This window comes from Lissotriton helveticus, chromosome 6, assembly GCF_964261635.1.
Source record: "Lissotriton helveticus chromosome 6, aLisHel1.1, whole genome shotgun sequence".
Lineage (NCBI taxonomy): Eukaryota > Metazoa > Chordata > Amphibia > Caudata > Salamandridae > Lissotriton > Lissotriton helveticus.
Genome location: NC_136067.1, coordinates 189,112,364 through 189,139,913, shown reverse-complemented (window position 1 = coordinate 189,139,913; position 27,550 = coordinate 189,112,364).

Here is a 27,550-nt window from a genome sequence, read left to right as displayed (position 1 = left end):
CACCATGACGACGGTACCAGTACTCATTAGTACCACGCTGACACGCCATGAGATTAATCAGGTGAGAATCCAAAATACTGTCTTGGACATTGACTTTATCCATAAAGTCACTTGCCGAGATGTTTTGCATGTGTATACCACTTTTCAAGATGTGGTTCACTGCATATGACAGTCCACACAGATCGCTTTCAAACAGGAGATGAAACAAATAGGGAATGCATTGTCGAAACCTAGCATCTCCTGCATACAATCGCAAAGTCCGGTATTCAGAAGCAGGAATTTGATGAGGTCGCTCATCATATCTTCCTCCCTGACCTGTTGGAAAAAGCTGTGGGAAACACCGAGCTTCCAAACTTTCCTCCCAAAAACTAATGGGACTCCCTTTGGCTTGTTTCATTTGAAACAACTCAATAGCATTCCCCATGACTTCCTTGGAATGCAAAGGATGAACACTATAATGTTCATATATTTCTTCACTAGTAGAGGGTTCTACTTTCTCAATTTGACCAGCACACAAATCGCTATCCTCTTCCTCACTTACTTCCTCTTCTGCAACATATACATTCTTATAGTATTTATTATTTTTTTTCAAATACAATGTTGCCTTTTTAACTTTCCTAACATCCACTAAATCTTGCCATATTTTCTTATTCTTTGTCGGAACCCCATTAACTAAGATAACCAGAGGTTCCTCTTCCACTTTTTCTACTCCAATTGTGTTAATGTTTTTCTTCAAATCTAGAGGCAAATAAACAACTCTTCCCTTTAATCCTCTCTGTAAATCTGATGGAGGCAATTTCCCTGTCTTTGGCTCCATTCTTACAATAGCCTGAAAGGGATGGATACTTTGAATCAAAATAGATTCATAAGTATTTAAATCCTTCAATTCAGAAGGAATCTCAACCAATTCCAGATTATTATGAACTGCTCTAGCAGGCATCTGGTTTTGATTTAATTTGCAACAACAATAAGTACACACACGTTGATCCAATCCCAAATCAAAACAATTTTCTACCATCAAGTATGTTGTGAAATCCTTCCATTCACTATTATTTTCCCTTTCACTTTTTGCATATAAATCCACTAACTTAGTCTGATTCTTATAATAAGTGCGTCGACAACACACACAAGTGAAATTTGGCCTCTCACTTGATTTGACCTGAAACGTCGCAATTTCCCTCTGGAAATTATCTGTACTGGAAACCTGTACACTATTTTCCACATTACCCGCTTCTTCTTGGTCAATTTCAACATTCTCCTCTTTACTTCCAAAGTAACAAAACTCAATTTCTTCACATATATTCTTCACATCTATTTCAGAACCATGCAAAAGAGCAGCGCATAATTGTTTAAGCATAATTGCTGGACTCTTAGCATAATACAACATTCTAACTAATTTCCTCACTTTATTATGATGCACTGCTAGCATCCTGAAATGATGAAAAACACTCTGGCATACTCTCCTGGAAAGACAAGCCAGTGAATGACCATGCAAACCTGTCACTTCTCTCACTCTGCAAGGATCTAATTCTTGCAACAACCTCATTTTCTGCTTCAAACTTTTCTTATTAAATGACCGTACAAAATCACAAAGCAAATTGATGGAATCCTGTCGCACACTGCAAATACTACTACACTTCCAGGTGTACACAGGACCCTTAGCACGTCTTCCTAAAACCTCATTACCTAACACCTCTTCTGCCTCTGTTGTCAGAAGTTTTTCTTTTTCAACTGGACAACCATCTTTCACTTCATAAGCACGACCACTGGTGTCAACTGCATGCACCAAATCATTATCCTGGAAATAACTCTCCTCATTAAAAAATGCCTCACAGCTTGAACTATGCATCCATTCTCCAGAAAAAACTTCACAAAAATTACTACGATTAACTATTCTCTTCCATCTACTATTTCTTTTGAAATCATAAATTGCCTTGTTTAGCTTCCTAATTCTATTGATTATCAAAATAAATAACTTACGTTTAATTTCAAATGCCTGATCAATAACTTTCTCAACTTTTTTTTTTCTCTTATAAAAAAGCACTTTCTGTTGACCTTTCTTAATATTTTTTAACAAATTGCCAATTATCCTGTTGCGGAACATTCGTTTACGAATGTCCCTAAACTGTTGTTTCCTTCTACTATCATGCACAGAGTTATCTCTTGCTCTAGCAGTAACATTTTTGATTGGCCTTTCCTTTCCGTTTGAATTGCTTCTCTTTTTCTGGACTGAAACATTTTCTGTAGTAATATTTTTTTTACTACAAATATTTCTTATGAATGTTTTTGTACTCTTACCCGGTGCTTTCTTGGTGACTTGACGATTTGTTTTTGTAGAGGACTGCTGCTGTAAATGATGGACCTGCTGTCTTTGACGTTTTGTAGCCTTTCTCATTCTCTCCTTAGTTGGCATTCTCAAAATTTGAAATTATCTGCAGTTGAATCTGTGGTAAAATATAATAAAAAATTTTATTAACCACTATTACCAAACAGTAAATCAATAACAGTCAACAAAAACTTAACACACTACTTAACATTTTTACATATAATATTTTTTAGTGCTTTGGCAAATTTAGAATACAGAAATAGCAGAAAAGAAATGGAATTCTTCTTCATTTACCTGTCCTGTTTTATATGTGAATCTGATCTAATTTTATGAGCATATTTTAATATTTTATTGAAGACACTACACATAACCTGTTTTTGAAGGTGTGTTTAATTTAAAATTAAACAGTTTACATTTTTACTTTTCATTTATTGTAAATTTTAAAAATAAATGTTTATAGTTCCATAGGCTCAAGCAGGTCAGCTTCCCACCCTATGTCATATAATTCGGACAAATCTGCATCCTCATCACGTTCTTCTTCATCCTCAGGATTTAAATCATCCAAGGGATCAACATCCACTGATGTTTCAATTACGAGTTCAATGATGAGGTCGAAATCAACTGATTGCTGATTGTCGCTCATGTTGATGTTGTCTTTATCTTTAAAGAAAGATAACAACAATGAGATGTTGCAGAGTAAGAGACAAATCTCAGAGATTATAATAGTAAAATTGTTTAACAAGAGTAACATTTTGCAGCTATTATTTAGCCATGTCCAGCGATGCTGAGCAGGTGAAGCCTATGTCTAATTTTTCAGTGAACAGGACTCATCTCTTCTTAACCTTGGATAAGCCTCACCGACTCTGTGTCCCCTGCACATACTTAAATGTAAAGGGGCAGATTTATGTTAAATGGCACATCCCCAGGCATGCACCAGTTAACGTGCACCACTGCTCTGCCACCCATGGTGTGCCGCATTTACAATCAGATAGGAAAAAGCTGCGTCAAAACCCTGCGCCTGCTTTAAGCAGGCATAGGTCTTGACACAACATTGTGGAGATGGGGCACCCCTGAGCCTTGCTGGAGCTGCATCGCACTTGCGATACAACTCCAGCAATGCGCCACCTTTACGGCACAGATGCGTCACGCATCTGTGCCATTTTTGCCCCATGCTGCGCCGCATTGTAAATGCAGCACACCATGGGTGGCGGAACAGTGGCGCAGGATGACTGGCACATCCCTGGTGATGCGCCAGTCATCATAAATCTATCCCTAAGCTTCTTATCTTGTTACAGATGAACCGCCATATGTATCATCAAACTATTTTGCATTTCCTAAATAGCGAATTTTAAGGGATAAATAGCGATTCTTTACCATTCCTAATTTGCGATGAGCAAATTGCAAATTGCAAATTACCCATTCATTTCCATGGGCCAGGAGGCCCATAGGAATGAAGGTGCAATTTGCGATTAGCAATTAGCTCATCACAAATTAGGAAATTTTCCAAAGGTGCAGGGGTGTCTCAAGAACACCCTGCTGCACCCCTGAAAAAGAAATTTGGGGGCATATGGCGCACATAAATTTTAACAACATTCCTTTACGTCAAAAACGATTTTCAAGTCATAATTTGAAAACACTGCACCCGGGGGGAAATGACTTAAAATGTCCTTAAGACACATGAAAGTGTTTTTTTAAAGCCTTTGCAAGTTTTTGGGTCACTTTTAACATGGCTATGTAACTCAAACAGTCAAAATCTAAATTTACCATGCACAGGTGGGACCATATTTACAAGGAATGTGCCCCACGGGGAAAAGTCTTTTAATGTAATATGGGAAAAATGACATCAGAGACACTGAAATGCCTTATAAAGAAGCATACACCATTATATCCTTGTCATAAATTTACAAACCATTCCTTTTCCCCAAAAACGATTTTCAAATCATAATTTGAAAACACTGCACATGGGGAAATGACTTAAAATGTCCTTAAGACACATGAAAGCGTTTTTTGATTGCCTTTCCAGCATGGTTGGGTCACTTTTAACATAGCTATGTAACACAAACATTCAAAATCTAAATTTGCCATGCACAGGTGGGAGCATATTTACAAGGAATGTGCCCCACGGGGAAAGGTCTTTTAATGTAATATGGGAAAAATGACATCAGAGACACTGAAATGCCTTATAAAGAAGCATACACCATTATATCTTTGTCATAAATTTACAAACCATTCCTTTTCCCCAAAAACGATTTTCAAATCATAATTTGAAAACACTGCACATAGGGAAATGACTTAAAATGTCCTTAAGACACATAAAAGCGTTTTTTGATTGCCTTTGCAGCATGGTTGGGTCACTTTTAACATAGCTATGTAACACAATCATTCAAAATCTAAATTTGCCATGCACAGGTGGGAGCATATTTACAAGCAATATGCTCCACAGAGAAAGGTCTTACATTAAAATGGGAAAAATAACATCAGAGACACTCAATTGCCTTATAATGAAGCATACACCATTATGTCCTTGTCATAAATATTATAACCATTCATTTTCCTCAAAAACGATTTTCAAATCATAATTTGAAAAGACTCCACAGCTCCTATACACAATAACACCCTGTCAGTACTAATACTTCACATTTTCTCCAATTACATTTTCTCAAAGAAACAAAATCTATTTGTAAAACACTTGAGACAAAGCAACATTTGAAGAACACAACTTTCTTCATAATTTTCTCCTTAAAGCACACTATTCTCTATCTAAATTAAAGAAATCTTTTCTCACCTTAGCAAATACTTTGAGTTTCAAAACAGTCTCAGAAACACACCAATTTGTCTTCAGCATAGCAAAAGGTAGGCACTCCAGAGTCTGCAGCTATCAAAAGCACAGAAATGCTGTAATTCTTCACACATATCTCTCATGTCACCCAATCAAAACTCTTCCCTCACTTTTTTCAAATCAAAACCCTTCCCCCCTCCGCCATTTCATGCCTTTTCTGCATGGCAACCACCTCTTGGAAGACCTCTGGTGTTTGCAAGTTCACACAACAATGTTGCAATTGAACTCTGAACTCTCAGTGCACCTCATATCCAGTGCATTCTTTCATTTAATGATTTTTTCTTGACCACTCAAAATACATCTTTCAAACAACTCATCCATGCACCCTAACTTTCTGTTTTCAGCAATCAAAATCCACCAATCACTGTTACTGCTTCATTAACACAGAAACTCCACAGTTTTTTTCATTTTAAACTCTTATTTTTTCAACTGCCATTTCATTGCCACACTTCATCTGACTGCAGGAGAAGCTTCTCTCACCATGTTTTCTGTCTGGATTGTTGGACATAGTTACATCTATTGGGCTCAGAGGTATGCTGAGAACAGGAATTTACCTAACCTCAATCTACAAGATGTGGAAATTAAGTGGTTTGGCCACAGAGGATTAAAATGTCACCAATTGATACCATTGGTGAAAACCTTTATGCATTTGCCAAAACCTGACCTGTTAATTGTGCACTGTGGAGGTAATGATTTGGGCACTTTGACTGGGGTAGGTCTGGAAATGCTTTTAAAGGACACCTTTGAGCAATTGATGGCACTTTTTCCTCAGACTGCCTTGGTATATTCAAATATATGCCAAAGACAGAAATGGAGGTGGTCGAACCAATTTTGTCCACAAATTGAGAAGTCGAGGAAGCATGTAAACAAATCTGTTTCAGCTTACATGAGAGACCATGGAATGGGCTCTCTGTACAACAATAACTTGCGTTACTACATGCAAGATATCTACAGAGGAGATGGAGTTCACTTCTCAGATGAGGGCAACAGAATTTTCATTCTGAATTTAAGACTGTGCATTGGTACCTACTTATAAGTACCTAAATGTACCATAAACCCAAAAGCTCTTCTCAGAGCTACCCTACATCTGATCACTCACAATTATTATTTTACTCTAACATTTTTCACTAATTTTCAACAAAGTACGCTCCCTGGGGCGCTACCCGGTACGCGAACCGGGAGCTAACCTCGCTAAATTTTTAAAAACATTTTTTTTTTCCGCACATATGGGCCTCCTCAGCCACCCTCAGAAAACCTAGGGGGTCAAGATAAGTCTACCGTGCCCCCTTCTACCCATTCTGAACATTATTTGCCCTCCATCTTGTATCTTAATTCGACCGAAACACAAAATGGTGGACTCCCGTAACGCTTAAGGTTACGAACCGGGGCGCTCACCAGTTCGCGTACCGGGTCGCTCCCTGGGAAGCGCACCATCAAAAAAGGTGGGAAAGTAGTTTACAGAAAAGCGACTGGAGACAATTTCACCAAATATAGATTAGCTCATACTACATACCAATGCCTACCATTTTCACAAATTTGATTGAAATTCCATTTAACCATTTAGCCTGTAGACCTCTCTAAATACCCTGAGGTAAATTACTTCACAAAACACATCTGAAGTGTTGGAATTGACAACCAATTAAAATGTTACTTTCATTTTCTACTTTTTTTACCTGACATTTGATTGGCTATGTACCTGAATATATATAAAGGAAGAGAGAGAAACACAGCCATTTTGACTACTACTTCCTGAACTACATTGCAAGATCATTTTCACTCACAACTTAAACTTCTTTTTAGAAGGTGAGATATTATTTTATAAATTTGAAAACATTTTCAGATAGTTATATACTATCCCTCTGTAAGAGTTAGACATTGAGAAAGGCTTCTTTATTATAATTATGGATTGATTTAGGTTTCTGTGGTATAATTATGAATTTACTTAGGCTTCTTCACAGGCACTTTTTAATAGTACTACTTCACGCCTGAAACCATACAGTGCCCATAGATTACTTCTCTGTTATAAACTCACAAGTACCTGTCTGAACTTAAACCCAACAGTGCCCTATCTCTACTGATATATTTATTTTTTATGCAAATTACAGCAATAAAATGGAAGGTGAGCAGAATGTTTCCTTCGAAATTGTTCTGGAGAACAACACAGAAAAAGATATTGAGGACAATGATGACTCAGATTTCATGGATGAATCACGGGACCATGAATTAGTTCAATGTGTAGAATCTGTGGATCATTTACTTCATTATGATGACGGTCAAATGTGGGAACTTATGTTCACTCAACAAGAGGACATATCGGACAGTCAAATGCTAGACGTTCTATTAAATTTTGAAAAACAATCCGAAAAATAAAATTGTATGTAATATTAAAAAATTGTTTGAGTCTTTAATCATTTTTATATGTAATTCATAAACTAGTTAAATGTTAGAAATGTTATTACATTTTCAAACACAATCACAATAATAAATAATTGCTTAAAAAATAAAAAAAATTAAAAAATAATCAACAAAACCAACAATCAATTAACATACAGTATTTGAAAAGTCTATCATTCTTTTTTCCTTATAGTACGCTGCCCAGAACGCTTCCCGGTTCGCGAACCGGGCGCTACCCACGCAAAAAAAACAAAAAACAAAAATTTTTTTTTTTGCCCCGCGGGGCCCTTTTAAAGCCTCCACATTAAACCTAGGGGGTCAGGGAGGATCTACTATGCCCCCCTTATGGTCATTTCCCCCTTTGTTTTGGCCTCCTCTTGTCTCTCGATCCTACCGAGAGACAAGATGGCGGCCGCTCCGGACTGTTTAGAATGTTGACAGACACCGGAGAGCCAATCAGCTTCGCTTCGCGAAGTTCCGTTACGCGTAAAGTCCGCGAACCGGAGCGCTGCCCAGAGCGCGCTTACAGATATATATCTTTTTTTAAACGTTAATTTCTCAAAATCCACTGAAGCACATATATTGAGACCTAGCAAAGGCACATCGGGCTACCAGTCCCTACAATTTTGCCAAGTTTCGTGGAAATCCATTCAGCCGTTCGGGCTAAAAGTGAGGCCAACCGCCCTATGGAAAACTCAATGTTAAAAACACGTTTTGGGACCCACCTTTTTTCTCGGCCCCCCCTTGACGAACCCCCCCCCAAATTTCCAGGGGCTGCTCAGAAACAAAATGTTCCATTTTCCAGAAAATTTCAGCCAATTCCGTCCACAAACGCCAAAGTTATTAGACATAGAATTTTCAAAAATCCCATAGAGAAAAAATCCTAACTATATATACCTACTGGCGACCGCCAGTAGGTAATATATATATATATATATATATTCACTGAAAAAACCATAGGTTATAGACCATATATAGTTAGGAATTAGCATTTACAAAACCTTATTTTACTCACACAAAACCATTGAAATTCCATATATAGTTAGTTGCACTAACTATATATCGCGCACCCGCAATCCACTGCTGATGATGTCACATATTACATCATTCATGACATGGTCAGTGACATCACTGATGACATCACTGATGACATCTCAAATGACATCACTGATGACATCTCACTTGACATCAATGATCACATCACTGATGATATCATTCATGTGATAATACAATGCATCTCCTCACACTCTAATATAACCTCTATTACACCCAGTGTTAAATAGAGAGTATAATTTTTGAAACCATTGACACACCAATACTAGTTACTACATACGCACTCACTGATTCCTATGTCTACACACACATTCACTCATACAATCATTCATACATACAATCACTCATCTTTACAACACTATCATATGCACTCATACACCTATACAGACACTCACACTCTGCCACTCATCCATGGAGTTACTCACACACCTAGTCAGTCCTGAAAAGAATCAATCACACTTCCATTTTCTCATCTATACAGTTAAACACAGAACACCTTGCATTTTTGAAACATATACTAACACATACTTACTCTCTTATAGAATCACTGATACAAGTACACATTGATCTGCACAGAGTCACACACCTCCCAGCCAGCCATACACACACTCAGTCTCCCATACAAATACTTGTGCAACCAATCAATAACCCATATAGCTACTTATATAGCTACTGATCAACACATGCAGCAGCTTGCACAACAACAGACATACTGATGCACACTTTCAGACAGTTTAGTCACTAACCCGTGCATTCAGTAAGACGCATTTAATCACTCACTCATACAGTCAATCACGCACCTACTAAAACCTTCATTCAGACACTTATACATCCACTCATTCTTCAATATGTAAAACATATTTAAACTTTACAGAAACACATAATCACTGGATGTTCTCATCAGTGATGTCATCAGTGATGTCACTGACCATGTCATGAATGATGTAATATGTGACATCATCAGCAGTGGATTGCGGGTGCGCGATATATAGTTAGTGCAACTAACTATATATGGAATTTCAATGGTTTTGTGTGAGTAAAATAAGGTTTTGTAAATGCTAATTCCTAACTATATATGGTCTATAACCTATGGTTTTTTCAGTGAATTTTCAAGGTTTTGTAAACGCTAATTCCTAACTATATATGGTCTATAACCTATGGTTTTTTCAGTGAATTTCATTGGTTTTTTAACAGCTAATATCTGTAGCTGTAAAATGTATTCTTCTTTAAATCCAAAAATATATTTTATATGTTTATGAATAATTTTTTTTTAAAATATTTTTTTTTCTTCGTTCCCGCTTCGCGAATCGGGAAGCTTCCCGTTAGCTGACCTTGATGCCGCGAAATAGACCGCGAGCCGGTAAACGTTTCTTTAACGCAACTGCCGCGTTACAAAACAACATCGTGACGCCTCCCGTCCGCATGACGTTTCACGTTGTCGCGTGATACGTCATATGACGTGCTACGTTAGCGAACTGGTACGCGAACCGAGTCGCAAAGCGCAGGTTTCTGGAAGCAAACCGGGAGGCCCTGCAAAGCGCTTAACGTAAACACAGCAGGTCATGTGACTTGGTAATAACACTTTTCATTGGTTCATTTCACTTTTGGTTTCCTAATGATGTAAGACTAGGTCATATAATCTAAAATGAACACTTTTCATTGGTTGAGAACTCTTGTTTTTCCCAAATGATGAAAATCCCTCCTTCTTTCCTCACTCTGACTTTCATCATTGTGAGAGAAAGACCCTTTGTGATCACTGAGCAATGGCTTCTTTAGTAGCTTCAGCTGGTGCTTCCCCACCACCTCCACCACATCCAAGGAAGAGTGGACCACCTGCTCAAGTTATAATTCAACAAGAAGAGGAAGAAGAGGAACAGGACGACGAGCACGAAGAGAGGCAGTTTTTGCCTGAGGAGCCCAGGACGTCTCACCGGAAAGAAAACTTCATTTGGCAATTTTTTAAAATTCCCAAAGGTGAGAAAAAAGTAAAGGCAAGATACGTAACTTGCCTTATATGTCAAGATAGACTGTCCAGAGGAACCGAGAAAAAATACAGTTTCGGAAACTACACAATGCATCGCCATATGACTAGGTGGCATCCTAACAACTACAGTGCTGCACAGTTTCGGAACGACCTAGATAATCTCCCTATTATGGCCAGAAGATCTGTTGTACCGGAAGTAACGGGACCAGAGGGCAGGGAGATGGTGCCAAATATACAAATGAGATTTGGTGAAGTAAAACACACCTGCGTATTTTGCGATGGATTCATTTGCTACGGAGAAAGAAGCATCACTCTGATCAACAGAGCTATTGACTATCATATGCAAGTTTGTACGAAACGCCCAAAATAATAAATACTTTTTTTTTGTTTTGTTGCTCCTGTTGAGCCCTTTACAATGAATCGTTTTCATTGCCCCCTCCAAGAAAAACCCCAAAAAATATAAAACTGTTCAGAAAAATTCAAAAAAAGTAAAAAAATGTTCCGAAAAATAATAAAAAAAATATAAAACAACAAAAACAATAAAAAAAAAAGTTATTTTCAGAACTACCTCCCCGTTATTAAAAAATTGGTACAATATTTGGAACTGTGCCAACCTCTATTTCTCTTAGTTCGCTTCCCAGTTCGCTCGCCGGTACGCGAACCGGAAGCGAACCAAAAACAGTAAGTATAAGGGAAGGAAACAGACACTTATGTTAAAAGAAAGACAGCTATAGGGGAGTAAACTAGAGATACTATTACCCGTAATCCACTGCTGATGATGTCACATATTACATCATTCATGACATGCTCAGTGACATCATCAGCAGAGGATTGCGGGTTTTTTGGCAACGTGCCTTATCCACGGTTTAATAACGCTGCCTTTTGCTTTATATAAGTTTTCAAATTGTATGAAATATATACCAATAGGTCGTTATGAACCTTTAGGTAGTGCTTTTCTTCATGAGGTCTGGTCGCTTCCAGACACATACAGATGTTTCAAAGATGATCAAGAAGTTTATCTGAATGGAGAGGAATGCACTGAGACGCCAGATCATTCACTAATGTGTAGGCACATACAGTTACACGGTTCATGCAACAAACACCGACCAAATATGGCTTGCGTGTTGCAAGGCACGCCAGTTCCTGCTATCATCCCCACGTTCAAGTTGTTGGAAAATGGTAGTTATTTGATGCTCAATAATGAAGATTGATCTGGGTTAATTAAAAGTATTCCTTTTATCGTAACAGTAAGTGAACGGGTTATTTGCTGCAGAAATGTTCTATTTCCTCCCACACATGAACATAGGGAGTTTTCAATCTCGCCACAAATACCAACCTTGGGAGCAGATTTCAACGGCATGGCACGAATAAGAGCTCTTTTGTCTCAGAGAGAGGTGGCCTTGAGTTCGGCCCGTGAAACTTTCGTGCTTCACATAGCGAACACCCGTACAGAGGTGCAGACCCTTTTCAATTCAGATTTGCCTTTCCATTTCAGCAAGATGGTTCGGACTATCTCTAACGCATCCTCCACAAAGGCCCTGGCGCACTTTTTTAAAGTTGTTACCAGTGGTCTCGTGACTTCATTTGAGAAAATCTTTCGAGTCATCCCTATTTTCTTTCATTGTATTTTTTCCACTCTGCTTCGTGGATTGCCATTTTTACTTGCATTACCAGCGGACGCTCTTGTGCTTTTTTACATTTTTAAATATGGATGTCCCTCCTATGCAACCTACCGCCCTGCAGCTGCTGACACTGTTCCGCAATCGCATGCTAGAATATTATGGCACAATGCCGTTGGCGATATTAAGCACGGCATATGGATTATCTTTTCGATTCTCCTACTTCACCTGTGTCCAGCCTGTATTTCACTGCCTGACCTGTGATTTCGATTGGGCCATTGATTTGTGTCTCTGCGGACCGGTTTCTCCTGACGTCGACTTTAATCAGCTGATGACTCCTATCATTACTCACGAGTTGGTTTGTCCTGGCGAAAGGATTATGGCTGTGGCATTGATGCATGGACTAATTGGTCCCTGGAATTTACTGGCGGCAGCACAGTCTTTCTTGGAACAGAGCTTTCTTGAAAACCCACCGAGCTGTCCTCTGATGGTGATAGAGGATCCGGTGCTGGGAGAGCACGTATGTTCTTTTCCGCTTTTAAATTGGATGGCTGAACTGTTTTCGGATGAAGACGGTGACTTCCTATTGGAGGCTGTTGCAGCTTATTTTGCATACACAGTTATGTCATAGACCTTTTTCATGTTTGATATGCTGAGTACTAGCATTTCATTGACAATTCATTGACTTATTTGTCAAGTTTTTATTATTTACCTTGCCTATTGGCTTAAGACTCGATAAAGTACTTGGCTGTTTTATTTTTCTTTAGCATTACATTTTCCTAGTTTTTAATGCTTTACCTTGCGGACCGTCCACATATAAACTTGCAATCTGCTCTCATGAGATGGCACTTCTATTATCTTATTCAGTTCGTTTCCGGATCATGGGGAGGTGTCATCTACGTCCTGGATATCTTTACACCGTGTTAAGTTAGCATGGGCTCATTACCGGTTTAAACGCCATTTTTCCTTTTTTGCAACTTCTGCACACGACACTTAGTTGTTGCTTTAGCTTTCAACCTAGTAGTTCATCGTGGTTTACATGAGAATAATATGTTATTGCTCTACTATCTGCTTTGCTTGTTAAACTATATCTGTACAGCGAGTGCTAAAGTTTCAAGAACAACACGATACAGAATTGTTATGAGGTCTGATCTCCACGACTTCATACTCATAACATAAGTGCAACTTCTGCCAATTCTGGGCATGAGGCGGGTTTTATATTGCTTTGCCGAACACACATACACAACACTTGATGCGGTTCACATGAAGAGAGAGCTGGTGTATGCTGATGTGATTCCTTCAAATCTAAGACACTAAAGTATGGGCACGCCCTAAACCAACACAAAGAGACCTTCTTAGCAAATAATATAATATGTGTATTAGGGAGGGTGAGATATAAGCAGCCGCGGGCCGTGGAGGGAGTTACGGTGAGGCAGGGAGGCGGGGAGGGGGAGAAGCAGGGTGGAGCCCTCTCCACCCTGCCCCTCCCCCTCCCCGCCTCCCTGCCCCACCGTAACTCCCTCCACGGCCCGCGGCTGCTTATAAGTGTTGCTAACTCTTATTCATTTACAGCATGTTAACATACTGTCACCATTCGCTTTTTATGTACTAGTAACTATGCTGGTAATTTTGCTACTGATAATATGTGTACTTGTATTATCTAAGATACTACGCCTGAGAAGACGGCATTAGTAAATAAACATTTCAAATACACATGTGTTCTTCTTAACTCCATGTTCTGGTTTCTAAGAAATATATAACGACCGACTGTTCATGAGTTCCACGTATCCTGAGGTACTATAAGTTCATATTCTGGATTGTCTAAACATTGAGAGTTTGTTATATCCAATGTGACACTGTACCTAGCTTGCTAAGGGGTTTTTGATTACTAAGGTGAGTTTTGGGATACCCTAATTCGCCGAGGTTCCAATCCTCTGTCCACAGTTCTGTGTGAGAACAGAAACCCTGCGACAGGGGCACCCCCGACCCTTGCTGGAGCTTCATCACACTTGCGATACAACTCCAGCAATACGCCACCTTTACGGCACAGATACATCACGCATCTGTGCTGTTTTTGCCCCATGATGCGCCGCATTGTAAATGCAGCACACCATAGGTGACGGAACAGCGGCACAGAATGACTAACACATCCCTGGTGATACGCCAGTCATCATAAATCTATCCCTATGCTTCTTATCTTGTTAGAGATGAACCGCCATATGTATCATCAAAGTTTTTTGCATTTCCTAAATAGCGAACTTTAAGGAATAAATAGCGATTCTTTACCATTCCTAGTTTGCGATGAGCTATTTGCTAATTCCAAATTACCCATTCATTTCCTTCATTTCCATAGGACGGTTGGACTCACTTTTAGCTCGAACGGCTGAATGGATTTGCACGAAACTTGGCAAAATTGTAGGGACTGGTAGCCCGATGTGCCTTTGCTATGTCTCAAGATATATGCTCCAGTGGTTTTTACGAAAATTAACTTTGAAAAATATATATTGGGCTACATTGGCCTATATATATGTTGGAACCCAGATGTAGCCCAATGTAGCCCAATGAAGCCCAATGAAGCCCAATGTAGCCCAATGTAGCCCAAAGATGGCCGCCAGAGACGAAAAAAAACAAATGTAGCCCAAATATCAGCCACATGTAGCCCAACTATAGCCCAGTGACAGAATGACCAATCAGCGTCGCAAACCTCCGTTGCGCGAAGCGGAGCGCTGTTACAGATATATATATTTTTTTGAATGTTAATTTCTCAAAATCCACTGGAGCACATATATTGAGACCTAGCAAAGGCACATCGGGCTACCAGTCCCTAATATTTTACCAAGTTTCGTGCAAATCCATTCAGCCGTTCGATTATTATTATTTTTTTTTTTTTTTGCCCCGCGGGGCCCTTTTAAAACCTCCACATCAAACCTAGGGGGTCAGCGAGGATCTACTATTCCCCCTTATGGTCATTTGCACCTTCGCTTTCGCCTCCTCTTGTCTCTCGATCCTACCAAGAGACAAGATGGCGGCCGCTACGGACTGTTTGGAATGTTGACAGACGCCGGAGAACCAATCAGCTTCGCTTCACAAAGCTCCGTTGCGCGAAAAGTACGCGTCCTGGAGCGCAGCCCGGTCCGCTGTTACAGATATATATCTTTTTTTAAACGTTAATTTCTCAAAATCCACTGTAGCACATATATTGAGACCTACAAAAGGCACATCGGGCTACCAGTCCCTACAATTTTGCCAAGTTTCATGCAAATCCATTCAGCCGTTCGGGCTAAAAGTGAGGTCAACCGCCCTATGGAAAACTCAATGTTAAAAACACGTTTTGGGACCCCCCTTTTTTCTCGGCCCCCCCTTGACGAACCCCCCCCAAATTTTCAAGGGCTGCTCAGAAACAAAATGTGCCATTTTCCTGAAAAACGCCAAAGTTATTAGACATAGAATTTTCAAAAATCCCATAGAGAAAAAATCCTAACTATATATACCTACTGGCGACCGCCAGTAGGTAATATATATATATATATATATATTCACTGAAAAAACCATAGGTTATAGACCATATATAGTTAGGAATTAGCATTTACAAAACCTTGAAAATTCACTGAAAAAACCATAGGTTATAGACCATATATAGTTAGGAATTAGCATTTAAAAAACCTTATTTTACTCACACAAAACCATTGAAATTCCATATATAGTTAGTTGCACTAACTATATATCGCGCACCCGCAATCCACTGCTGATGATGTCACATATTACATCATTCATGACATGGTCAGTGACATCACTGATGACATCTCAAATGACATCACTGATGACATCACTGATGACATCATCCAGTGACTGTGTGTTTCTGTAAAGTTTTAATATGTTTGATATATTGAAGAATGAGTGGATGTATAAGTGTCTGGATGAAGGATTTAGTAGGTGCGTGACTGACTGTATGAGTGAGTGAATAAATGTGTCGTACTAAATGCATGGGTTAGTGACTAAACTGTCTGAATGTGTGCATCAGTATGTCTGTTGTGATGTAAACTGCTGCATGTGTTGATCATTAGCTATACGAGAGGCTATATGTGTTATTGATTGGTTGCCCAAGTATTTGTATGGGAGATTGAGTTTGTGTGGGGGTGGCTGGGAGGTGTGTGACTCTGTGCATAGAAGTGTGAGCAGTTGATTCACTAGGTGTATGAGTTCAAGAGTGCATGTGGAAAAAGCTACATGGGCGGTTGACTGTGTGCATGAGTGTATTGATGAGTGAATGGATATCTCAATGCTACATGTCATAGTAAGTACATATGTAAAACACAGTACATGTGAGAGTTGGCATATATAAATAACTGTGCATGAGAGCCACTGAATGTGTGAGTGGCTGTATGGATCATTGTGAACTTGTATCAGGGATTGTATAAGAGAGTAAATATGTGTTAGTATATGTTTGAATAAGTAAGGTGTGTATAACTGTATAGTTGAGGAAATGGAGGTGAGATTGTTTCTTTGCATGACTGACTAGGTGTGTGAGTAACTCCATGGATGAGTGACAGTGTGTGAGTGTCTGTATACACTGAGTGTATCTAAGGTTATATTAGAGTCTGAAGAGGTTTATCGTATTAGCACAAGAATGATGTCAAATGAGATGTCATCAGTGATGTCATCAGTGATGTCATTTGAGATGTCATCAGTGATGTCATCAGTGATGTCACTGACCATGTCATGAATGATGTAATATGTGACATCATCAGCAGTGGATTGCGGGTGCGCGATATATAGTTAGTGCAACTAACTATATATGGAATTTCAATGGTTTTGTGTGAGTAAAATAAGGTTTTTTAAATGCTAATTCCTAACTATATATGGTCTATAACCTATGGTTTTTTCAGTGAATTTTCAAGGTTTTGTAAATGCTAATTCCTAACTATATATGGTCTATAACCTATGGTTTTTTCAGTGAATTTCATTGGTTTTTTAAAAGCTAATATCTTTAGCTGTAAAATGTATTCTTCTTTAAATCCAAAAATATATTTTATATGTTTATTAATAATTTTTTTTTAAATATTTTTTTTTGTTCGCTCCCGGTTTGCGAACCGGGAAGCTTCCCGTTAGCTCAATTTGATGCCGCGACCCGGTCCGCGAACCGGTAAACGTTCCGTTTGCGCAACTGCCGCGTTAGAAATCAACATCGTGAAGCGTCGCGGAAGTGCGACGTATCGCGTTGCCGCGTAATGCGTCTTATGACGCGCCGCGTTAGCACACCCGGAAGTGCTCCGGAGCGCGAACCGAGGCGCGAAGCGCAGCGACCCGGAAGCGATCCGCGGCGCGTTCCGCAGCGCGTAACATAAGCGTAACAGGTCATGTGACTTGTTAATAAAACTTTTCATTGGTTCATTTCACTTTTGGTTTCCTAATGATGTAAGGCTAGGTCAGGTGACCTAAAAATAACACTTTTCATTTGTTTAGAACTATTGTTTTTCCCAAATGATGAAAACCCCTCCTTCTTTCCTCACTCTGACTTTCATCTTTGTGAGAGGAAGACCTTTTTTGATATTTGAGCAATGGCTTCATTGGTAGCTTCAGCTGGTGGACCCCCACCACCACCACCACCTCCTCATGGGAAGAGAGGACCACCTCCACAGTTCATCAGCAACACAGAGGAGGAAGAGGATGAACAAGAGGAAGAGGAGACAGAGGGACCACAGTTTTTAGTAGAGGAGCCCCGGGTTTCTCATCGTAAAACTAGTTTTATTTGGCAGTTTTTTCCAATCCCTGAAGGGCAGAAAAAAGTTAATGCTAGATATGTGACGTGCCTCATATGTAAAGAGGACTTATCTAGAGGCACCTTAAAAAAGTATAGCTTCGGCAACTACACCATGCACCGTCACATGCTGAGGTGGCATCCACTAAACTACAGCCGGGCAGAGATGCGTGACCTTCAGGACAATCCTCAAACTCCTGTGGCCAGGACATCAACACAGATATCTTTGTCAGGGCCAGAGGCACGGGAAACCGTGCCAAACATTCAGGACAACTTTGTCCATATGAAGTTTACCTGTTTATATTGCGGTGCATTACTCTCATGTGGCAATATGAGCATTAACTTAATCAACAGAGTATTTGAAAACCACAAGTGCTCTAAACGCCCCAGAAAGTAAATTTTTTTTTTGCTCCTGTTGAGCCCTTTTCAATGCCTGTTTTTTGTTGTTTCCCCTCCAAAAAAAAAAAAAAAAAACATAAAACTGTTCAAAAAATACAAAAAAAACAAAAAATGTTCAGAAAAATAAAAAAAATATATAAAACAACAAAAACATTTAAAAAAAAGTTATTTTCAGAACTACCTCCCCTTTCAAAAAAAATTGCTAGAATGTTTAGCACTCTGGCAAGCTGTATTTCTTTTGGTTCGCTTCCTGGTTCGCTCGCCGATACGCGAACCGGGAGCGAACCAAAAAAAAATTAAAAAAAAAAAAAGAAGAGTAAGTATAAGGGAAGTAAACAGAGAGTAATGTTAAAACAAAGACAGCTATAGGGTCTAAACCAGAGATACTGTTTAATAGATTTATTTACCGAAGAAAAGAGGGAAGAGGATATAATTGTGAAAAACAAAATAGATAAGGAAGTGAAAGAAAAAAAGGAGAGTAGAAGAATAACAAAGAAGATTTTCTTGGAGAATGTGAGTGAATGTTCAAAATAAGATTAAAACATGTGGAATAACAGAGAGAAAAAACAGAAAACAGAAAAGAAGAAGTAACACAAAAAGAATAATTGAAACAGCAAAGAAACGTAAATAACATAGGGCCATATCATCAACATAGGCAATAAAAGTTTTGCAGCTTTTATCGGCAGAAATGTGTCGCTAAAGCCGCTTTTGCGGCAGAAAACTGCCGCTAAAACCACTTTAGCAGCAGTTTTCTGCCAATAAAAACAGCAATAATTTTATTGGCTGTGTTCATAATATGCCCCTTAGTGTGCTTCAACTACACAGAGAAAGCATAATGAACAAGTAGTGAAAGAGTGATCAGTCAAAGACACTAAGAGTAATAGAGACGGAGTGAGTGAACAAGAGTGAGGAACTATGAGAAGAGAGGGACTGAGAAAAGGAGTGGAAGGATGGAGAGTAAGTAGGTAATAGAGAAAGGAATGAGGGAAGTAGCAAAGGCAGGAAACTGAGGGTTAAAGAAATGAAGCTGTGTAACTAATAGTAGGTGAATGTGATAGAAATGTAACGAAAAGAGTACAAAACATTTACCTTATAATTGTCGTTAACTTACTCACTTTTTATTTTTATACTTTCAATCTGTGAAAGAGAGAACAAACATTTGAAAAATATTAAAACATGTATTTAAAAATTAGAAAAGACAACGGAAAAGATTGAAGGAGAAACAGTTTTTCAACAACTTTGACACTTACAGAAGCTTCTGCTTCTCCAGGCCCCCTACACAGTCCTAAAGATATACATTTTAAACTAACAGTATCTTGATGCAGATGAAGTGAGGCCTATCTTAAAACATGGTGCATCTTTTGCACTGCTGTTGTCTCACAAAAGTGTCGCAAGACACTAACATTTTAAATGATTGTTTCAGGATGCCAATAAGATGTGTCCTATCCAGAGGTTTGTTTGAGGTGAGGCCTACTCAGGGTTCCAAATGAAATTTCGAGTTGTTGAAGAGAACAGAGGACATAATACATGTGAAGGTCTACCAATGAAGTAAGTCATGTCCACTTCACTCTTGAACAAACGCCAGACCTCTTCTGTGTCCGTGGACAGAGGTAAACTTCATCTGCACAATGTCATTCGTAAACTTAGGAAACACAGGTGATGTAATTGAAAAACGTGCAATTTCTTTTGCTCATTTCACAATCACATCACTTGTGTTTCCTTTGCTTAGGTATCTCATTGTGCAGATGTAGTCCAGCATATGAAACAGTACCCAGAAGTGCAGCACTGCATGCAACAACTTTGACACTTACAAAAGCTTCAGCTTCTGCATGCCCCCTACACAGTGCTAATTATATACATTTTAAACTGATGGTATCTTGCTGGAGATGAACTGAAACCTATCTTGCAACATGGTGCATCTTTTACACAAAAGTGACCCACAGCGGCGCAAAAGAGGCGCACGGCCATCATAAATCTGACCCTAACATTTTAAATGATTGTTTCAAGATGCCGATAAGGTGTAACCTATCCACAGATTTGTTTCAGGTAAGTCCTACTCAGGGTTGCAGATGAAATTTAGGTTTGTTGAAGAATACAGAGGAGATAATACATGTGCAGGCCTACCAACGAAGTGAGTCATGCCCACTGCACTCTTGAACAAATGTCAGACCTCCTCTGTCTCCTGGAACAGGCCTAAACCTCATCTACACAATGTGATGTGTAATGTTAGGAAACACAGGTAATATAATAGGAAAACGTGCAATTTTTTTTGCTCATTCCACAATCATATCACCTGTGTTTCCTTTGCTTAGGTATCTCATTGTGGAAATGTAGTCTATCATATGAAAGACTACATAGAATGTGAGCACTGTATGCAACAACTTTGAAACTTACAGAAGCCTCTCCTTCTCCATGCCTCCTACACAGTTCTAAATGTACATCATAAATGCAAACAGTACAGAATTAATTATACATTTTAAATGGTTTATTTTTGCTGTTCTCAGAATGTATCAAATTTCACTAAAAACAGTGACTTGAAGGTATTCATCATATAACAGCGGGGAAAAAAAACCACAATCAAAATGATTGTGTTTAAAAAACCCATACAACATAACAAATCAGAATTCAGAACTCCTTAAAATTAACTTACTTTCCATGACGTCGAAGGATGTCCTATGAACAGCTTACACTCTGTTGTGCTATTAATACTTTCAGCCCGCCAATTTCTGAAAGAAAACCTCCATCGTTTTGAAAAATATGTTACATACAATAAATGACTTCTCGCTCTCTACCACACGTTTCCACAAGGCCAAATCATGTAAGAGCCATTTATAACTCTTGAAATTCTTGTAAGCCAATCCCGTCATTTTGTATTTCCGCAACTTTCAGAATTAAAATGTTGAAAATCATTTTCACAATCCTGGACTAGTAATATCTTACCCTTCTTGCCCACTCATGTTCTACATTTCCTATGACACTGATACTGCTTACTATGAAGCAGACTTACACTACCTCTATGACTACTACAATTATTTAATTCTCTACATCACTTTTAATCACAAAGCAATATCAAACAGTAGACAGCATTGCAGACTTACATTCCCTCTACTCCATGTTTTGATTGGCTGCTTCAATTAGCTTATAAAAAGAAACAGTTTTTCTGAACTCATTCAAAGTGCAATTATTTTTCCATGACGTCAAGTGTTATGGTAAGAAGTTATGTCTCTGTACTACACTTATCCTCAAGGCCAAATCGTGTAGGAGCCATTAGAACTTCTTGAAATTCCTCAGAGCACATCCCGAGATTCTTTCCCTAAAATTTTGGTTTTAAAAACACCAGGTAAGAATTTTTAAGGTCATACGGCAATTTTTTTTTAAAAATTAAAACAGAATCGTTGCAGAATCACCAGCCATTTCTAGACTTTAAATAAGCTGTGTAATGTCCTGATGTTATTGAAGGACCGTCATGGTATATAATTGCTGCAGTTACAAAAGTCCTTCCTGATATTGACAACTGTGAAGCCACAACATTTTTAATTAAAGTTGTCAATTTTGTTCCATCAGGCCTACATCGTTGGAACATTAAAATGACATACTGGCCATATGTTCGTATAAATAATGTTGACATCATTTCAGATTTACATTGGCTACACTCCATGTTGTGATCAGCTGCTTTTACTAGCTTATTAAAAGAGACTGATTTACTGTCTGGCAAAGTTAAACATATAAATCTTTCTGAGTCTACACTAGTAGTACTTGATACCCTACAGTTCTCGCAGTCATGCTGCCATTGATAAGAAAGCCCAAACAGGTGATCTACATCTACACCTTCAGCATGCAATACATCAAGCATATACATTAAAAACTCCTGACAATCTTGCTGAATATTTTGAGAGAATTGTGTTTGACCTGAACATCTGTCTAACAGATTTCGAATTTCAGACACACTTTCTATTTTTGTTCTATCAGTGCTACATTTCTCTAACACAGAATTTAACAAACTGCAAAATCTTTGATCAGAATTGACCACAATCTCTTCTTTTACATTTTCTAGAGAAAACAAAACATTAACCACTACATTAGCATAGCAGTTGACACCAGAACTGTTTTCAAATTGAAAACCAACAACATCTTCAACAGAATCCTTTTTGTTTCTGCTTATAATTTCAGGTTCATCAACTTTTCGTCTTTTTGCTACAACCTCCCTAGTATTGGTCACATTTCTTCGTTTCCGGCCTACCACACGTTTCTCAAACAAAGGATATTGAGGCAAATGTGGCGCATACTCTCTTCTTAACCTATTGTATTCCTTAATACAATCTAGATCCGCACAAATGTTTGTGACATCACACTCAATCAAGTACAATCCCGATAAAGTTCTAACTCGTGACAATGTCACATATGCCTTACCCTCCTTGAACACAGAACTGCCAATATTCACCAATGCACTGTCTACACTTAAACCTTGCGATTTATGGATTGTCACCGCATATGCCAAGCAAACAGGAAACTGCTTACGGCGAACATATAAGTCTTTTACAAGCAAAAATCTAGCAGAACAACGACCAATTAGCTGTACTTCCTCAATGCCATCAAATTTAATTTTTAAAAATTCAATTCCATCTCTATTTCTGTATTTCACAAAATCAACAACATTACCCATTGATCCATTTACCAGACCTCTTTCAACATGTAAATTCCTTCTTAAAATTATACGGCAGTTTAAGCACACATTCAGAGTCTTTTGAAAACCTGCAGTTTTAGATATAGTCTTCTCTAATGAATCCAATTTTGTTTTCAAATTCTCAGACAAAATAATTGTTGATCCCATATGCTCTACTCTGTCAATAGCTTCCAGTTTCACAATCTCTTGGTTTTCTAAATGCAACATTTTGTTGTTGAAGATGGCACATTCTGCAAGAGTTGGCATCAAACATATTCCAGATTTCTTCTCAGTAATTTTCTGAAAAATATTCTCAAGCACAACATCTTGTTCTGGATATAAATTTGACAGTAATCGTGCATGTAAAGCTTCTTTACCATGCTCGGTCACTTTTCCAATTCTAACATCTTGTAGAATATTCTTGTAAACTTCATCCTTCGCCTGACGCATATTTTCATGCAGTTCAGCATAATTGAAGTTTAACCATATATTGACGTTGCCAATGCTCCCTAGGCACTTCCTGGTATCTTCATGCGTGAGCATTTTGAACACAGGTTGTCCTTTCACTGGTGTTAGCTGCAGAAGATCTCCGAAAACAATGATGTGTTTGCCACCAAATAACACATCATACTCTGTTTTGAGAACTTCTTGCATTCTCAAATGCACAAAGGCAAGCATGACATTGGAAACCATGCTTACTTCGTCAATGATAAGAAGTTTCATTTTCCTCAAGATTCTTGAAACTTCACAACAAGCATCTCCAGATAGCTTGTGATATTGTAATTTGTTGTCATGCTCCACTGGCAGCATCAGTAAACGATGTAAAGTAATCCCTTTAATGTTATGTGCTGCCAGCCCAGTTGGAGCGGTAACAACACAAGACAGCGGTGATTCAGTCCTTTTCTGCAGATAAGATGCAATTGCTTTAATGAGGAAACTTTTTCCAGTTCCCGCTTCTCCACTCACGTACAGTCGGACAGGCTTCAACGACGTACATGAGCACTCTTTCTTCTCATGACTTAATCCATGATCTATTTGCTTGGTAACTTCGTCATATATTTTCCTCTGCTCAACGTTGAGTTGTCTTTCCAAGTCTTCTAAGTTAACCGCATCCTCCTGAGCATGTGCCATGGCTCTTTCCACTTCATTCATGGCAGTGGCAGCTTCATTTTCGATAACAGGTCCTCCTAGTGGATCCTGACTCAATGAAACAGAACTCTGACTGTCCTGAGAACTGTCTCTGGCAATCTCGGCTGCAATCGTTGCTTCCTGCTCGATTTCCGCATTCAACATTTCTACATATTTGGGAAAAGCAGGACATTCTATGGTCTCCTTGGCGGCAGTGAAAGAGTCTTCGTAACAGAGGAAATCTCCAAGCAGTTCCTCTTCTGCACGCCAAGGCTTGAAAAGTTGCAAAAGTGCTAAATAGAAAAACTCCTTTTTTTCAGGAGATTCGCCACTCAATTTTCGATGGTTTACCAAGTGGCATTTTCTTTGCTTGACCAGACATCCCTCACTTCCAATTACAGCATACACTCCTTTCTCAGTATATTCTTTGATGTTCCTCTTGAATATGTAATTTTGTAGAACCTCATACAGACAAACATTCTCGAGGTGACTGCTTCGATTTGGATAATATGTATCCAACATGTTGGTCTTCAAAATGTCGGTACTGTTTGGCTCCTTTTCCGCCAAATACTCAATTTCCCACACAGGTTTCAGAACTCGATTACGCGTTGCAGCAAGACCAAGAGTCGCCCAAACGATACTCCTAGATTTGGCATAGAGACTTGCTGAAGACAACTGGTCAGAACATTCGTAAGCTCCGATTTCTCGATGCGACAACATCTTCAGACTGAAACTGTACAACTTCTTACTGAGGCTCTTTTCATGGGAAATGTCCTCCCACATATCCTTCAATTCTGTCTTCTCTTTTTTGGTGATGTAAGATGTTACATACCGAGCCACAGCCATACAGTTATCAGCCACAAACTGTATATCCATGTTAGCATTCCACATGGACAAAATCACTGGGTTGTAGTCGTTGATGTACTTGGACTCTTCGTTCCTCTTCAAATTGTATGTGTTTTTCGGTGATTTCTTCATCATATTATGTCGCAGCGAAGACATCAAACTGTTTACTCTTCCTTTAGAAATCACCGGTCGTGGAAAGCCGAAACGACATTTGGTGTAGAACTTGTCCTTGTTTCGGAATTTACGACGACAGTACTTTCCACAACGATGGCTTTGGAAACGTAGAACTTTTTCTCTTAGGCTTTTCTTCTCCTTTGCATTTGGAACAGCACACGTAGAATACTGTTGTATGAAACTCATCACTGAGTCTTCTGGATCTGTTCCAAATTTAGGTGCATCCTTGATCCACAGAAGCATATGTATATGAGAAGCACCTCTTGCTTGGTACTCCTTTCTCCAGAAGAAATCCAACACCTCTCCAAGAGGTGGATTCTTCTTATTCATGATGAAAGACATCATAGCTTCAAATCTATGATTGAAGTACCTGCATACATTGACTGGATCCAAAGAGCACAGTTCTCCGGGTGTCTTGAATTCGATGTTTTCAATGTTTCCAGTTGCCTCTCGTAGAAATTCAAGTAAGTCTTCCCAGCCATACTCGGCACAGCTCAGAGTGAGGAACCATGTGGGAGTTCCTAAGTTCCTCAGCATACATTTTAAATCACCATGACGACGGTACCAGTACTCATTAGTACAACGCTGACACGCCATGAGATTAATCAGGTGACAATCCAAAATACTGTCTTGGACATTGACTTTATCCATAAAGTCACTTGCCGAGATGTTTTGCATGTGTATACCACTTTTCAAGATGTGGTTCACTGCATATGACAGTCCAGACAGATCGCTTTCAAACAGGAGATGAAACAAATAGGGAATACATTGTCGAAACCTAGCATCTCCTGCATACAATCGCAAAGTCCGGTATTCAGAAGCAGGAATTTGATGAGGTCGCTCATCATATCTTCCTCCCTGACCTGTTGGAAAAAGCTGTGGGAAACACCGAGCTTCCAAACTTTCCTCCCAAACACTAATGGGACTCCCTTTGGCTTGTTTCATTTGAAACAACTCAATAGCATTCCCCATGACTTCCTTGGAATGCAAAGGATGAACACTATAATGTTCATATATTTCTTCACTAGTAGAGGGTTCTACTTTCTCAATTTGACCAGCACACAAATCGCTATCCTCTTCCTCACTTACTTCCTCTTCTGCAACATATACATTCTTATAGTACTTATTATTTTTTTTCAAATACAATGTTGCCTTTTTGACTTTCCTAACATCCACTAAATCTTGCCATATGTTCTTATTCTTTGTCGGAACCCCATTAACTAAGATAACCAGAGGTTCCTCTTCCACTTTTTCTACTCCAATTGTGTTAATGTTTTTCTTCAAATCTAGAGGCAAATAAACAACTCTTCCCTTTAATCCTCTCTGTAAATCTGATGGAGGCATTTTCCCTGTCTTTGGCTCCATTCTTACAATAGCCTGAAAGGGATGGATACTTTGAATCAAAATAGATTCATAAGTATTTAAATCCTTCAATTCAGAAGGAATCTCAACCAATTCCAGATTATTATGAACTGCTCTAGCAGGCATCTGGTTTTGATTTAATTTGGTACAACAATAAGTACACACACGTTGATCTGATCCCAAATTAAAACAATTTTCTACCATCAAGTATGTTGTGAAATCCTTCCATTCATTATTATTTTCCCTTTCACTTTTTGCATATAAATCCACTAACTTAGTCTGATTCTTATAATAAGTGCGTCAACAACACACACAAGTGAAATTAGGCCTCTCACTTGATTTCACCTGAAACGTCGCAATTTCCCTCTGAAAATTATCTGTACTGGAAACCTGTACAATATCTTCCACATTACGCTCTTCTTCTGGGTCAATTTCAACATTCTCCTCTTTACTTCCAAAGTAACAATACTCCATTTCTTCACAAATATTCTTCACATCTATTTCAGAACCATGCAAAAGAGCAGCGCATAATTGTTTAAGCATAATTGCTGGACTCTTAGCATAATACAACATTCTAACTAATTTCCTCACTTTATTATGATGCACTGCTAGCATCCTGAAATGATGAAAAACACTCTGGCATACTCTCCTGGAAAGACAAGCCAGTGAATGTCCATGCAAACCTGTCACTTCTCTCACTCTGCAAGGATCTATTTCTTGCAACAACTTCATTTTCTGCTTCAAACTTTTCTTATTAAATGTCCGTACAAAATCACAAAGCAAATTGATGGAATCCTGTCGCACACTGCAAATACTACTACACTTCCAGGTGTACACAGGACCCTTAGGACGTCTTCCTAAAACCTCATTACCTAACACCTCTTCTGTCTCTGTTGTCACAAGTTTTTCTTTTTCAACTGGACAACCATCTTTCACTTCATAAGCTCGACCACTGGTGTCAACTGCATGCACCAAATCATTATCCTAGAAATAACTCTCCTCATT